The following is a 17,139-nucleotide window of genomic DNA, read 5'->3' as shown; positions in this document are numbered from 1 at the left end:
TGTTCCCGGTCGTTCCCGGTTCATCTCGGTCGTCCCCGGTTCATCCCGATACAGCCTCAGTTCATCCCGTTAGATCCTGGATCACGCACCAGGGCTCCACCGGCATCATAGTGAGACTGGGCCTTTAAGTAATTCTGGTGTATTTCACATTGTCATAAGCAGCATACAATTCTGTCTTTGATGCTCTAGTCGAAATGCGTTAGACAATTGTTTTTAAAATGCAGGTCTTACCTGTGTATTTACATCCTTAAACGTTTCATTGGGAACCCAACAAAGTCACGTGATCCTGCTGGGTGCACCCTGTGAATGAACATTGCGCAATGTCAATCAGTAAAGACAATGCGTGTATTTAATTCAGGTTAACTGTAAAATGTTTAGCACATGAACGATTTTTTTTAATACAGACATACCGGTATTGTGTTCATTTAAGTGCTGCAATTTTTAAGTTAACCATAAAAAGAATATAATACGTAAATAGTCACCAAATAAAGACGCTTTAACAACTGAATGACTCAGTCTCATACTACAGTCAGTCAACTAGTTTAGAATCAACCGGCAAAAAACGTTCATTCTTTTGACCACAATAATTTCTTTCGGGATTTAGTGTCAATCTGAGAAGATGTTAAAATAAAGGGTAACATTTATTTTGCATTAAAGGTTAGGCAGAGCTCCAGATAAGGATTTAATTAGTAACGGTACTGCCACTGGCAGAAAGAAAAGGAGTAACGCTTAAACTCAATTAGTACCTGTACTACCATATCCAAAAATACAGGTAGTACTGTACTACCCGTGTTCTTGGATATTGAAGGGTGTATAACTGACTTTACAGAAACATTTGCAGCAATTATAATAAATATATGTAGCTTCTTAAACAGTTACTGTATTAGGTTTTCCATTCTGAATTATGATGCAAATACAACTACACATTACAACTAATGACTAATACTATTTCTTCATTTTTCTTGACAAGAAAACACAAGCCAACTAGTAAGCTAAGTAAATGAACACTTATTTCACTGTCTCATTCGTTTCTCATAATGTTTTCTAACGTTTTAAGCCACCGATGCAATCAAATCGTTTAATATCGGGGCGACAATGTCTTTTTCTGGGTTTACATATTTAATGTCAGGATGGTTAGACGACACCGTATGTAGCCATTATATGACAACAAAGTGTTGTTTTGAACCGCTTTCGGTTAAGCCGGCATTCCATTGCGCGCAGACATATTGTTTTTGACAGATTTACAAGTTACAGGAAATAACGCGACAGAATAGACAAAAATATATGAACCCAGTCTACAACTTTTCGGTAATTTAAATTAACGAAAAGCGTTGTTAGGTTAGGGACCAATAAAATAAATCACGCCGTGACGCAGACGTATCGGTACGGCCAGATTGTTTTCGTAAATGCGTAAAATGGATATTAATGCCGTTATTGTACGTCCAGTTTATAAAAATAAATGCGTAAATCTTCATGAAAAAGGCGTATTTACGGCTGTACGGCCCTTATCTGGAGCTCTGGGTTAGGCCAGGCGGCATAAGCATTTTTTTTGGTCAAAAATAGCCAATTAAAGTTCACCCTTCGGAAAATTATTAAAAACCATTCAACTTATAGAATTAGTATTTCAAAACATTGTCATGGCATTTGTTTTCAATCAGCAAAAAGTTTATTTGAAAATAATAAAGCCTTCTATATACATATGCATATTTCAAAACAGAACTAATTCAATCAGTTCTGGTTAACTTTTTGCAGCATTTATCCCCCCCTGTAAGCATAATACAAAAGCTTTCTTGCCAAAAACTTTGTTAATTTATTTCTTTACCTAATGTATACCTTAGACACTTATCATTGTGTTTTTATTGGGGCATTATGGAAAAATAAATACAAATGAATCGGAACTGCTGATTATCCAGAACTGGTTTACAAACTGTATATGTCAACTCGGTAGAGTTCAATATAGTTTTCAGTTATGAGCGTTAGCTCACACTAATGTAGACTGTAGAGACGCAGTTTTGCAAGCCAGTTTGCTTTTAACTTCGCTAGGAACGGTAACTGCAAGTCAGTCTGCTGTTTGCTAAGCTAGGAACGATAACCACTGCCTGTCTTCACTACCTGCAGGAAAATTATGCAGACGACGAATGCTAGAAGCGTCTGCTCTACTACTGCAGTGTGTATTTAATCAATAGTGTTTAACAGCTTGTAAGACGACATTGGCCATTCAAATGTTTATCATTGAAATCTGTACATATTGGCTGCTTTCAGGGAAAACGGGGCTTAATGCATGTCAAATAAGATAAGCCTGTGCACACTGACTAGCCTGTGCAATGTGAACACGCTTATAAAGAACGACACTTTCTGATTTGAGGGTGTTTTTCGTTTATAGACAGTTTCTGGTACTGGAATGAAAATTAAAGAATATGCATTAAGCCCTGTTTTCCCAAAATGAAGCTTAAATTATCTTTTTCATTAATGATTTGAAAGAAAAAACCACATCTCGACCTGTGCTTTAAGACACACTCTTTATAAATGTGAATGGGTTGTGTTCTTTTCCAACTTGCGATATAAAAAGCTATAAAATATTTTTGAAAACTGAGTTGCGTCTAAGATTATACAACAGCGAACAACTTCCGTGCCTTCAGCGCTTTGATTACTAGTAAATCTAACATTAACTGGCAAAATCGCGTTCAGAGACCAAACTCCATACCGATTCATAAATCGCATACAGTACTAAGAAATAATTATTTGCAAGTTTTAATTTGCGCAACAAAATGCCGATCATGATTTCATGTTTGCCACCGTGTATTTTCTTCATGTACTGCGTATTATACATAAAGGTGCATTCAAATCACGACTGAATCGTAAATAGATCTCTCAGTTTACATTGCCGTCATACTTAAACTTTTCTTTTAGAGTATTGATAATCTCCTGACAAGTTATTGTATCCTTTATTGATTATGAAAACAGTGTTGTTCATAGTTATGTTATGGATACGATGTGAGCATTTTCTGAAAATGAAGGTATGAAGCGAACTGTCCTAGTCTATTTTTAGATGAAACTATTATCTGAAACTACACTACGCCAACAACTTGAACAAGAAGGCTATTGCCAACAATGCATTTATTCTGACGTTATTAAAACATTGCACACACACACACATAAATGCGCTTGACTCGACAGAAAATGGAAAATCCCATGAGAGATAACTCCCCATCTAGGATTTGCGCTCCGTGGAAACGAATCTTCCATCTTTCGCTTATGGCGTACCATTTGGGTCGAAAGTCAACAAAACCTACTACGTAAAACGAAAAATTGTACTTCCACGTACACATATGAAATACACTTCGACGTATATAGACAATACTATGTTAGTGTGATTGTGTACTTAAATTTATCCCACGAGTGAAGAAAGGTTTACATGGCGAGGCTTGCCGAGCCTTGTAAGCCTTTCTGACACGAGTGGGATAAATTTAAGTACACAATCACACTTACATAGTATTCTATTTATCCTACAATATTGTTTTATTTAATTTATTCCTAAAATAAAAGCAAAAACACATTAAATTAACTAAATCTAACATTGCGTAGTAATATTTTTTCATGATCTTTCCTGTTTACGGAAATCGAAATAGTCCTTAAGAATTCCACACAAAAGAAAAGTAACGAGACAAAATATCGCTATACGCCTCGATTTAAATTTAATCAGCGTTCCAAATGTAACACACTCAAGTAGAACACAGACGGCTGTGTTCAAACTACAATTCTTGTTTCACCACTGTAAAAAACCAAAAAACAAACATGGCTCCCGCCATTTTGAAATTTACAAAATGTGTAGACACATACCGTGGCTACGTGAAGCTTGATTCAGCATTTATTCCCGCCGATATTGTTAATTTTAGTCTTTAAACAACTCTTCTTTTTACACACTTTATACTTACATAAAATTATTGTTCTACTCACCAAAGTTGTATAATAACCACGTCCATGTTTATTTTCGTAATGTTTATTTCCTTCCATGACGAGTTAAAATTCTAGACAAATTTCTTCAGCGCCATCCATCTTTTCCATTTTAAAGCACTGGATGTAAGCATGGATAGACATTCTTTGATAGACTGACAAAGGAACGACTAAACCATCAAAGAAATTACCATTTTAATTCGACATCGATTTCCTTCGAAAAGTTAAAGAACAATTCACTCACACTTTTCTTAAATTTAATCCATCAATTGTTCAACAAAACATCGCATTATTCGAGTACATTCGACCTTTTAACTAAATCGAAAATGCAGTCTCACCAGTTTCATTCCAGTTTTATATCCAAACACTGTGTTTTTCACATTCATAATATTACAGTAATCCATCGTAAACACACACACACACACTCGTAAACTCGTTAAACGACTGCGTACCCAATGACCTAAATGACGCAATCAGGGGTGAAAGGCCAAAAAAACTAGTCCCTACGTAATGTTCTAAAAATAACTGCTATAAACCGGATCTAAAAATATCAATAAAGAAAACCTTATCTTTTCTTTATGAGTCGTATTTGTTCTATAAAATCATTAGCTGTAGGATAAATATTTGTAAGTCGAAGTACAATTTGGACTTCGACGTACATTTTTGTACGTCGACGTACAAATTTTCTGAATAGCCAATCAAATCACTCGTCTCTTGAGCCGCTTTTCCTACAGATTTATTCATAATAAATGTTTAAAATCTATTTTTTAATTGAGGACAAAATGAATAAAAATATCAAAATTGAAAAAAACACCAAAAAAAAACCAAAGAATTAAAAATAAGTATCTACTTGACGGTATTTATTCTAAAATCGGTTTAAGTAATAAATATTATACACTTTATAAGACATTCGGCCGATGTCTGATCTATAGGAGGTTTTGGGGATTCCGATAATGACGTCACGTTTGCGCATGCTCAAATTTTGGCTGTCAAAACTGCGGCCATTCTGCTATTGTTTGCATTTGATGAACCGCATCGTGATACGGTTACAATCATATTCGCGACCCTTTTGAAGAACAAAAAATACTCAGAAATTGAAATTCCTTCAGATTAAATTGAATCCAATGAACGAACACAAATAAGGACGAAAACAAACAACAAATTGATTGATTTTATGTAATCAACATATAGAAACTGATTTGAACCTATTTGTATGTAAAAACTTACCTTGTTACAGATTAACTAAATCCTCTTGATAAATGTAAATGTTTTTATTCATTTAATTGTTCACACCAATTTTGACACTCTTTGTTTCAGCATTTTAACCCAGTGTTTAATTGTCCCTTTGTTTATCACAAACCGATTATCTCGATATGATCGGATGTTCAGACAATTACTAAGAAAACAGTGTGTCATAAACCCAGGGACCTATGCTTGTATGACTCTGTATGGGGTCTCTGCATAAACCACATGAGTCTGGTCATAAAACACAATTTATGATACCTCCAGGTCATCTCTTGGCATATTAAGTCAAAACCTTAACAGTTGCTTTAATAAAATATTTGAACATATTAAAAAAATAGACATTTGTCCGAAATGGATTAACAGCTAGGAACTATTAAATTTATATAAATTAACCAGTTTAAACATAACAATAAAGTGTTTAATAACTATACATTTAAAATATTGTACAAGTTTACTGCTACACAATTAACGTATTTAACGGGTACCTGCAAATGTAAACTCTGCTATAATGTGTAAAGATCGTGCGTTACTGCAGTGTTCGAGACATCATCATGAAAACAAGCAATCGCGTTTGGTCATCATAGTGATATAAAATACTTGCGTAAAATTAAATGTGTAGATTTATGATATCATAAAATGCTAGATTTGTATCGCTCAGTATCAATACAGAAGAGTTTTCAATATACATGTACATGCAAAGACATTTCAATTTGCAAAATATGCAGGTGTTTTTTTTTTAATTTGAAGGCTTAAATTTATTAATATTTTTATTCAATGTAAACGAAACGAAAATTCATTCAATGTAAAATAAAATTAAAACTACATTTCAAGATTGAAATGTATTGAGCTATTTTATGGCTTTGTTTTATAACTGATTCAATGCACCCCTTACACTAAATTTCAATCGCTGATGAAAAATAACACTATCGCATCCACACCACTTATAGTAATATTCAAATTATTATATTTTTTTATTATTTTTGAAATATCATTTATTAAAGTCTTACTATAAAAAAGAATACGGGTATTGATAGTTTTGTTTTGTAAAATTGTAAGTATTAAGTCTTCCGACGACCTTTACTCTGATACAATGTAATTGGCCGCGATCGAGAAGTTGACGGCCAATCTATTTTTAGTAACGGAAAACCCCTCTTGTGACGTCACACAAAAACCTCCTATATGTCATAACTTGACGCTCAAAGGGATAGGGATCACCACAGCAGGTTGCTAATACACAGTGTAGACTTCCGCTGTTTTATAGACCAGTTGACGAGTGACGTCACGCGCACCTGCAAATATTAGACTCCGCCCACTGGTTGGCAAAAAGAGGTGAAATTCATATAAGCGCATAAAGAGAAGGTTGAAATAATCATCGTTTTTATTGATAATCATGCACTCTATCAAATATAATTTTACTAACTATGTCTGAATAAAACATAAGCGTGCAAGGAAATGCATTTTTGGAACGATTATATTGTTGTTATTATTTGTTTTTACTATAAACGAACTCTGGAGTGGAACACAATATACGAGCGCTGTATGCGGTTACCATAAAAATCTCTACTTGGCACATCTTCGCGACCATTTTTTAGATAAAAAATTCTCTGATATTGAAATTCTTTCAGAATAAATCAAATTTAATAAACAAACAGCAAATAGATCGACTTTATGTACGCAACATATAGTAACTGATTTGAACATTTATGCCTGTAAAAACTTGCCTAGTTACACATTAAATAAATTCTCTTGATAAATGTAATTGTTTTTATTTAATTATTCACGCCAATTTTGAAACTCTTTGTTTCGGCGTTTTTAACCCGGTGTTTATTGCACCTTTGTTCATCATAAAGCGATTATCTCGTTATGATCGGATACTGTCCAAACAATTACAAAGAACACATGGTGTCATAAATCCAGGGACCTATTCTTGGGCCCCTGCATAAACCACATGTGGCATACAAGTGTCTGGTCATTTAACAAAATTTATGATACCTCCATGTCATCTCTTGGCATATTGAGCGATCATCTAAGCAAAATTGTAAAGCCAAAATACAAAACAGTTGCTTTAATAAAATGGATTAACAGGAATTAGTGTATGTATATATTAGCCTGTTTAATTATAATAATAGAGTGTTAATAACTATAAATTAAAAATATTGTGCAATTTCATTGCTACACAATTAACGTATTTAACGAGTACCGGCAAATGTAAACTCGGCTATTACGTGTTAAGAATGTACGTTTCTGTAGTGTACGAAATGACATCATGAAAACAAGCAAACAACAAAAGGGTAAAAAATACTTGCGTTAAATAAATTAATATATAGATTTATTTATCATAAAATGCTAGATTGTTATCACTCCTTATCACCAGTAAAGAGAGTGCACGCAAAGAGAGTTTAGTTTGCTTAATATGCAGTTCTTGTTTTTCATGTGTGCTAAACTTTATAATATTGTCATTCGATGGAAACGAAACGGTAATTCATGCAATGGAAAATAAAATTACTACAATGTTTATAAACTGTAATGTATTCCGCTTTTAGGGCTTCGTTTTATAATTGATTAAATGCACCTCTTACACTTTCGTTCGCTTATGAACAATAACACTATCTACACCACTTATAATTATTATCAAATTAATGTATGTGCTATTATCTTTGAAATATAATTTATCAAAAGCTTACTATCACAAAGAATACGAAAGAATATTTTTTGTTTTGTTTTGTTGGATTGCCAGTTTTTAGTCTTCCGACCACGTTTACTCTGATGTTAATAACTAATTCGTATTTTTATACAGAGGAAATTATATTTATGAAAATACATTTATTGGTACTAAATATGATATTTTTGCACTATTATTTAAGAGTTTTAATGTTTATTTCGGATTTTTGTATCGTTTTATTGACTAAACAAACGACATGTATACATGTTTTACGGTTTATGGGGCTCTTTCGGCCCCAAGCTCTTTCAGCCCCGTTTTTTTCAGGCTCTTTCGGCCCCAATTTCAGGCTCTTTCGGCCCAGGTACCAGGCTTTTTTGGCCCCATTTTTAATTTGAATTAATCGTTGCAAATATGTTGGTCGAAACTCTTTAAAACTATGGAATATTGTTTATTACAGTAATATATAATCTTTATTGAGGATTAATGCATTTGAAAAAAGATTCCCTTTGTCTTTTGCTTCAGGTATATCGTCGTCGAAAGAGAAGAATAGATACAAGAATATGAGACGGCTTTGAAAATAAAACAAACTATAAAATGATTTATATTACATTTATTTGGATAATTTTAAAGTTATAACAATAAGGATTACATATGTCTTAACAACACACTACATTAATTAAACCTAATTACATACTACATAATTTACTGCAAACAGGTTGTTTATTTTATCAATAATGCAATTAGATAATCATAATAATCATCATATAAATATTAATCATCATCATTCATCATAAGAGTCACAATCATCAGCATAATAATAATGATCATCAAAATTATCATCATCATCATAATAATCAGCATAAGAAACATCAGCATTTAAATCATCAGCATTATAATTATCAGCATAAAAACAGCATACATACAGCATAAATATACCATAGTCTGCAGTAGCATAATAATCTTCAGCATCAAAAGACTCACTCTAAATTAATCATCATCATCATTATAATTGCATAATTTATTTTTAAATTAATAATTACAGCATATTCATCATCATAATAATAATAATATGCATCATAATTATCATCAACATAATAATCGACATAAGAAACATCAGCATTTAAATCATCAGCATTATAATTATAAGCATAAAAACAGCATACATAACAAACAAATACTCATCATTTACACTTTTAATCAAACGCAATATTTAACAAACAGACCGACAATCGATTCAATTAAAAGCCGGCACAATTTAACAATTTAAACAATTACATACATTGGTAACAGTATGTAAAACTATAATTGTTTTCAATTAATGTCATTTAATCATCCATAATCAAAAGCAATACAATGAAACAAACCGACAACACAATATATCATTTAAAACACCTTAATTCAATCATACACCTGCTTCAAATAGTTGTAATAAAATATAGGGCCGAAAAAGCCTGGTCGATTTGGGGCCGAAAGAGCTTGGGGCCGAAAAAGCCTGAAATTTCGGTCTGGGCCGAAAGAGCTTGGGGCCGAAAGAGCCTGCTACCGTTTTACGTTACTGTAACCAGTGTTTTTGCCAACCAGTCAGTGCGCATGCGCGGAAAATCCCGAATGTAAACAATAACATTCAACTGGTCTATTGTGGTAACACGATTGTTTAGAAAGCATAGGCCAAATAATATGGAATCAGATTTTGAAATAAAAATCGTATAAAGAGTCTGAAAATAGCGCAGTGAATGTTTAGCATGCGGATCAAAACAACAGATGTAAGGGATCTTCTGATTGACTTACACTCAAGGGTCGGTAAAATTGTACGCAGTGAATGTTTAGCATGCGGATCAAAACAACAGATGTAAGGGGTCTTCTGATTGACTTACACTCAAGGTTCGGTAAAAATTGTACGTCGAAGAACAATTTTGTACGTCGAAGTACAAAATAATGTACGTGGACGTACATATTGTACGTCGACGTACATTTCTCTTTTTACCTAGTAGGTCTTGTTGATTTTTGACAGAAATGGTACGTCGTATTCGCTGACGAATCAGACTGCAGCAGTCTCCCTTAGAAATCTTTCATAAATTGATCACACTCTGGATCAGCAGACGATTTATTTCATAAATCAATCTCTGGGTTAATGGTCGCCATCTTTCGAACTACTTTCAAAAGTACAACAACAACAATATAAACAGTAGAAGACAATTTTAATTGCGAAAAGTTGAAAAAATTAGTACATGTGTCACGGTTGTTGAGTGGAATAGTGTTATTTTCAACTGTGTACGAAGCATTTGAACTGGTAGTGGAATAAGCGAATTGTTGGTGGAAATGGAATTAAAAAATATATCTAATAATTCATCATCGTGTAGAATTATCATCAGCATCATTTCTGTGGTACATTGCAATATTCAAGTGTTTCATAGCTATGGTGCTTTTGACATAGTTCACTAACCATCAAGACTGAAATGATTCATGCACACAGGTAAAATAATATAATTGAATTTGTGCAGAATGTTTATTTTTTACAAATTCTTATTTAATTTAACCAATTTATTTTAGATAGATTGCACTGAAACTCAAAGTCTAAAGCTTAGTAAGACACTTAAGCCAGTTTTCTGAGAAGAAACAATACTTGTTCAGAGTATAGCAGGCTTATGCGGCCTCTGGTTTATTTATTTGGCCTCGGCCTTTAACCTGGGTCGCTTTGATTTCAGGTGTTTAGCCCCCATATCAACAAGGCTTTCTCGACCCTATATGTACTTATTCATATTGTTTAAAGATTTTGAAAACCCTCTCTCAGTGCCAGTGGGGATAAAACAGGGACCTACTTATAGCTAGATGAATGCATCAAATATGCCAGCAACACTTTATGATCAATAACTTTATAATTGATGATTCTGTTCTTTTAACTACATTACTAATTTACCAAAACAATGTGAAACACATTTTTATGCCCCCAAAGGAGGGCATATAGTGATCACACTGTCCGTCTGTCTATCCGTCACACTTTGCATTTAGGTTTTGAAAATATGCTCATAACTTCCATGTCGCTTCAGATGTAACATTCATATTTGGTACATGTATGCATGTGTATATGGACAAGGCCTTCCCATACACACACAAATTTTGACCCCTTTGACCTTGAACTTAGGGTCGGCGTTTAGGTTTTGAAAAATGCTCATAACTTCTATCAAAGCATTTATCGGGGGCGTATGTCATCTTACGGAGACAGCTCTTGATTTTGCTACTGTCCTCTGCACAAACCATGATATATCTGCATATGCATCCAACCAAATCGGTAAAACTATTTGTCACTTAATTAAAGTAAACTTATTGCATGTTAACTTTTCAACAATATATATATCTATATAATTATATATAACAGATCTTGAAAAAAACACACATCAAACTTCAAATTGTTTTAGTAAATTATAGGCTTTAATTGGTATTGTGACATTGACACCACTCATGCATGCGACTATACAATTATACAACTATGGGACACATTATTTATGAGAAATTCCAATACATCAACATATCGTCTCAAATTTAAGGCAGATAATCTAGTGGTTTTTTGCTGCCATTTTTACTATAACACATTTTTTCATTTTATGTTATGATGCATTGATCTTGTTTCTAAATTAACCAAGCAATCATGTTAAACTTGTGAAGAAAGATGTTGTCTGATAAATAATGAAAATATAATCACTACAAAGTGAACAAAATTCAGTTGAATACTGTGACCAACGAAGATTTGCCAAAGAGCAATTCAGATCATGATTTAAATTAAATACAAGTTATATGAAAGTCTGCCTATTGGATCCCAGTTAAGACTTATTTGTCAAATCTGCACATTGGCCATGTAGAATTGGGGACTAAATACCATCAAGTCATGTAAAAAGGAGCAGGGTATAGCACGCTGCTAATGATCTCTTGAGCTTTCACATGAATTTTACGGGTAATTTTCATACAACAAATGATATTATATAGTGTAATGATACAGCATTATGCGCACAAATTATATCTCTTACTAGTGGTGCAAATATCATTTAAGTGTCACATTTCAAAAGAAAATTTATATAAAAAGGTATTATTAATTGTTAAAACGTTATAAAAGGTTATTTCAATTCACTTAAGCATTTAATTACAAGAACAAGTGCATTTTATTTCCATTACAATACATGTAACAGTATTGGCATTGTATTTATCTGCATTTGATGTGCATTTAATACACTTAAAAATGCAGACAAGACACACTTCTAACAGAAACAAATGTATTTTTTTCTGCATTTTTCCAGCATTAATACTCTTCAAGTGTATTTTTTATCATCCCAAATTCACTTTACCAGGAAAAACTTTACCAGGAAAAAGGTATGTTAAAATTTTTAGTTTGTTTTAAGTATATATTCAAATACATTAAGACACTCTTTTGCAAAAAATGTTTAACAAAAACTTGAAAATATTTAATATACTAAAGTGTAGTAATAATTAAAGTTTTGTATGAGCATTAAAAACAGTGTCAAATTCATACCAGTGCCTATTTAGTAGCAGTAGGCCTTTATTATGGTCTACTTGTGGTAGAAATAATGCATTTTGTATAATACAACATACATAAATTAAAAAATATAGCTGCCCATACAGTTCAATACAATGTTCAATTAACTACACTATGCAAAGTTGAAATATTACATCAAGCTTGGAAATATCTTTTCAATAATGTATAATATGCTGTTTTAATTTATAAGTGAAATAGACACTGGGATATAAAAACTGATTTTACATCAAAACTAAATGTTTAATTTGATTTTTAGCTCCACTGGCCAGGGTTGGCATAAAACCCGGGTATTATAGTATTGACCGGCCCTGGCGGGTAATACTGGGAAAACCCGGGTTTTACTGGGCAATAGTGGGCAATACTGGGTAATAAAGATATTGCAATATTGTATAACTTGTACGATAATAATGAGTTTGTACATATTAAAAGAACATATCTATTAACAATTTTTTACTATTAGTTACATTGTCAACTTATAATGCATGTGAAAAGATATTCATAATTCCTTCTCATTTTCATGAAAATGGAAATTCTTTTTCTTTGTCTCTTTGGATGGGCATTACTTGGGTATCGAAGATATTAGACAATTATACAACAGCACAACTTGCATAATGATAATATTAATGATTATAAATTAGTACATAACAGAAAATAACTATTAATTTTAGCAATTCTATTCTATTATTTACACTGTTAACTTCTACTTCATGTGGATGCATATTAATAATTACTTTTTTCTGCAAAAAAAAGCGAAATTCATTTTGTGTTTGTTTTGGATGGTTTGGATGGGCTTAACTGGGTAATAAAGATATTACACAATTATATAACTTATATAATTATTAGTCTCTATAGAAACATATCCATTAATTATTAATAATTAGAAACTATTTGTTACATTTTAACCAACTACATCATGTGGAAAGTTTGGAATCCTAATAATACTTTCTTATTTTTACATAAATGAAATTCAATTTAATGCTCTTTATGGACAATACTGGGTATAACTTGGTTTCTGTGTTTTATCTGATTTACATTTTATTAACTCACTTACATTATTTTTCTAAAAATATGAAATGATATGTAACAGAATGGTATTTATGCAGGAAAAGGGAAATGGGTAGAGACATGAGGGATTATACATGTAATATATATTTTTGTTATCATTCAACTTATTAAGTTGATCTTACATGTATGTTGCATTAAGACTCATGCCCCAATTTAGTGTTTTAAATCATTGACACAGTTTTGTGTCATCATTTATGAAACACAGTTCGTACAACTAACAGTAACACTGGGCCACTTGGATAAACATTGGACCTATTTGGGCCACATAAAGGCCCTATTAGGGCCAGACAAAGGCCCTCTAACTGTTTATTAGGGGCCATAAAAGATACACAGACTAGTGCCAATTAAGGCCCTCCCATAAGCTGTGAAAACATGCTTTGATTGCTAGATTATTTGTGACAGATTCCTGTTAATTGTGTTTCAATATAAAAAAGTATTTCTTCAATGATACCTCAATATCAATTCTGACTTTAAAGTTTAATGATATTGTAATTAATAAAACAACAGTCACTTTGAAGTCTGCAGTAAAATTATATATATTATACAGTGACAATATGTTACTTCTATTTCAATGTTATTGCCAACAGCATTTGCTAACTCTTTTTTCTTTACAATAGAGGCTAGCAGAGAAGTAAGGATGATAAAAAACAATTACAACTGCATGTTTAATGAAGAAAAAATAGTATTGCCCACTTTCAGAGTATTGCCCGGGGCGGGAAAAACCGGGTTTTCCCACCGGGTTTTCCCGGGGGCGGGTTTTTCGTGCCAACCCAGGCTTTTTCCGCTCCATTTTGGGAAAACGCCACACTGGAATTTTGGGAATTTCGCGTCGTGAAAACCCCAATTTTGGGAAAAAAATAATCGCAAAATTGGCTCAATTAGGAAAAATTATCGCATGTAAATAGTGTTTCTTATATTTCAAAGAAGCCGTTAACTGGTAAATAACGACTATTTTGATAACTTATTATTAAAATTTTACAAAATATTATGAACATGTGTGAAAAGTGCAGGTTTTTTAATCTGAATTTTGGGAAAAGGCTTGGCCTATTTTTAGTTGAAAAAAATCGCGCGAAGCGCCGGATTTTGAGGAAAATAAGGAAAGTCTTAAATAATCATTAACATATTTTACAGTTTTCAAAACAAATTCAAGGCAACAGATAATTTAATTATGCAATACTTTCTATTTGCTACACCGGATCAGGTTATATATTTTAAGGTTAAAAAAAAAATAAAAAAAAAATAATTTTTTAAATTTTTTTTGGAATTTGGATTTTTTTTTTTCAGTTGGGAAAAAAACAACCAGATTTGCATTGGGAATGGGGCCGAATTTCGGACCCGTGGCATAGGGCGGAAAAAGCCTGCAACCCTGCCACTGGCCAAAGGTCCTGTGTCCATCGTGCGTCCGTGCATTAACTTTTCCTTTAAACATCTTCTCCTAAACTACTGGTCCAATTCTGATGAAATTTCTTAGGAATGTTACTGGGGTGAACCTCTTTCAAATTTGTTCAAATTATGCCCCTGGGGTCAAATTTGACTCTGCCCCGGGGTTCACAAAATTGAAAATTTGCTTATATAAGGCCTATTTTGTGAAAACTTTCAAAATCTCCCGTCCATAACCATTGGGCCTAGGGCTATTAAATTTGGTATGAAGAGACATATAATATTCCTCTACCAAATTTGTTCAAATTATGCCCCTGGGGTCAAATTTGACACTGCCCCGGGGGTCACAAAATTGAACATATGCTTATATAGGGTATATTTTGTGAAAACTTTACAAATCTTCTCGTCCAAAACCATTGGGCCTAGGGCTACCAAAGTTGGTATGTAGTGGCATCTTATAGTCCTCTACCAAGTTTTTTCAAATTATGCTCCTTGGGTCAAGTTTGACCCTGCCCTGAGGGTCACAAAATTGAACATATGCTTATATAAGGCCTATTTTGTGAAAACTTCAAAAATCTTCTTGTCCATAACCATCCGGCCTAGGGCTATCAAATTTGGTATATAGTGACATCTAATAGTCCTCTACCAAATTTGTTCAAATTTAATCCCTAGGGTCAAATTTGACACTGCCCCGGGCGTCACAAAATTGAACATATGCTTATATAATGCCTATTTTGTGAAAACTTAAAAAAAATTCTTGTCCATAACCATAAGCCTAGGGCTACACAATTTGTTATGTAGTGACATTGTATAGTCTCTATATAGTTTGTTCAAATTATGCCCCAGGGGTCAAATTTTACCCTGCCCCGGGGGCCACAAAATCAATTATATGCTTATATAGTGCCTATTTTGTGAAAATTTTAAAACTCTTCTTGTCCTTAACCATAAGGCATAGGGCTACCAAATTTGGTATATACCGTAGTGACATGTAATAGTTCTCTACCAAGTTGTTCAAATTATGCCCCTTGGGTCAAATTTGACCCTGCCCGGGGTCACAAAACTGAACATACGCTTATATGGGGTCTATTTTGTGAAAACTTTAAAAATCTTTTTGTCCATAACCATTCGGACTATGGCTATCAAATTTGGTATACAGTAACATCTTATAGTCCTCTACCAAGTTTGTTCAAATTATGCCCTTTGGGTCAAATTTGATCCTGACCAGCGGGTCACAAAATTGAACATTATATACGCTTATATCTTGCTTATTTTGTGAAAACTTTAAAAATATTCTTGTCCTTAACTCTAGGACCTAGGGCTACCACATTTTGTATGTAGTGAGATATAGTAGTCCTCTACAAAGTTTGCTCAAATTATGCCCCTGGGGTTAAATTTGACCCAGCCCAAAAGGTCACAAAAGTGTACATGTGCTTAAATAGGGCCTATATTTAAGTATTTGCACATGCAGAGAAATTTGTTTCAGCCTTTTTTTCAGCAGTAGAGCGATACAGGGCCATCATGTCCCGCTTGTTTAAATACTCAAAAAATGAAACCGTGTTCATGCTTGCATGAACACAGTTTATAAATGCTGTCAGAATTATAAAATATGCAATTACTATAAATACAAATGCCAGGGAAAAGTGCTTTTTGTACTAAAAATTTGAATGAATATTACAATAATACATTCTGAATACTTTAGTATGTAATTAACAGTTTTGTCTGAGAAAATCACTAAATTTTATATATTTATTCAAATTCACGTAAATCATATTTCAAAAACACATAATTACTTCAAATCCTTTGACACAATACTGAAAAAAAAAGCACAGTTTCTGATTGTTATTGATTCTTTATTAATTTATACATGTACCATTTTTAAATCTTGATGCATCCTCAATTGTATTATGCACATCTTAATCTGTTGTAACAATTATAATATAAAGATAAAGGCTGACTCAGTAAAATAATAATCCATGATTTCTGCAGTACTTGCAGACAAACTAGGAATACTGCTGTGATATTATCTATCTATCTATCTAATGGGATATTAATTTGGCTTCAATAGAAAAAAATCAAAGCATACACATGTATATAATGTGTATATATATATATATATATATATATATATATATATATATATATATTAGTTAAACTTAAATTGATTGACCATCGATAAAAAGATATTATAATATATGTATATATATATATATATATATATATATATATATATATATATATATATATATATATATATATATATATATATATATATATATATATATATATA

General features: G+C 32.6%; 2 protein-coding genes across 5 annotated transcripts in view; both read right to left on the bottom strand.

Annotated features, from left to right (window-relative positions):
- The window catches only part of LOC127853032 (interferon-inducible GTPase 5-like), a 206,086-nt gene extending 205,784 nt beyond the window's left edge, over nt 1-302 (bottom strand). For both annotated transcript variants that reach the window (XM_052387159.1, XM_052387158.1), the window contains exon 1: nt 232-302. The gene's annotated coding sequence lies outside the window, so the exon portion shown is untranslated. The remainder of the gene's footprint in view (nt 1-231) is intronic.
- The window catches only part of LOC127853028 (uncharacterized), a 387,010-nt gene that overhangs the window by 302,824 nt on the left and 67,047 nt on the right, over nt 1-17,139 (bottom strand). The window lies entirely within an intron of this gene.

Source organism: Dreissena polymorpha, chromosome 12 (genome assembly GCF_020536995.1).
Source record: "Dreissena polymorpha isolate Duluth1 chromosome 12, UMN_Dpol_1.0, whole genome shotgun sequence".
NCBI lineage: Eukaryota > Metazoa > Mollusca > Bivalvia > Myida > Dreissenidae > Dreissena > Dreissena polymorpha.
The sequence above is the reverse complement of the archived record's forward strand: the minus strand, read 5'-3'. Positions and strand labels throughout refer to the sequence as shown.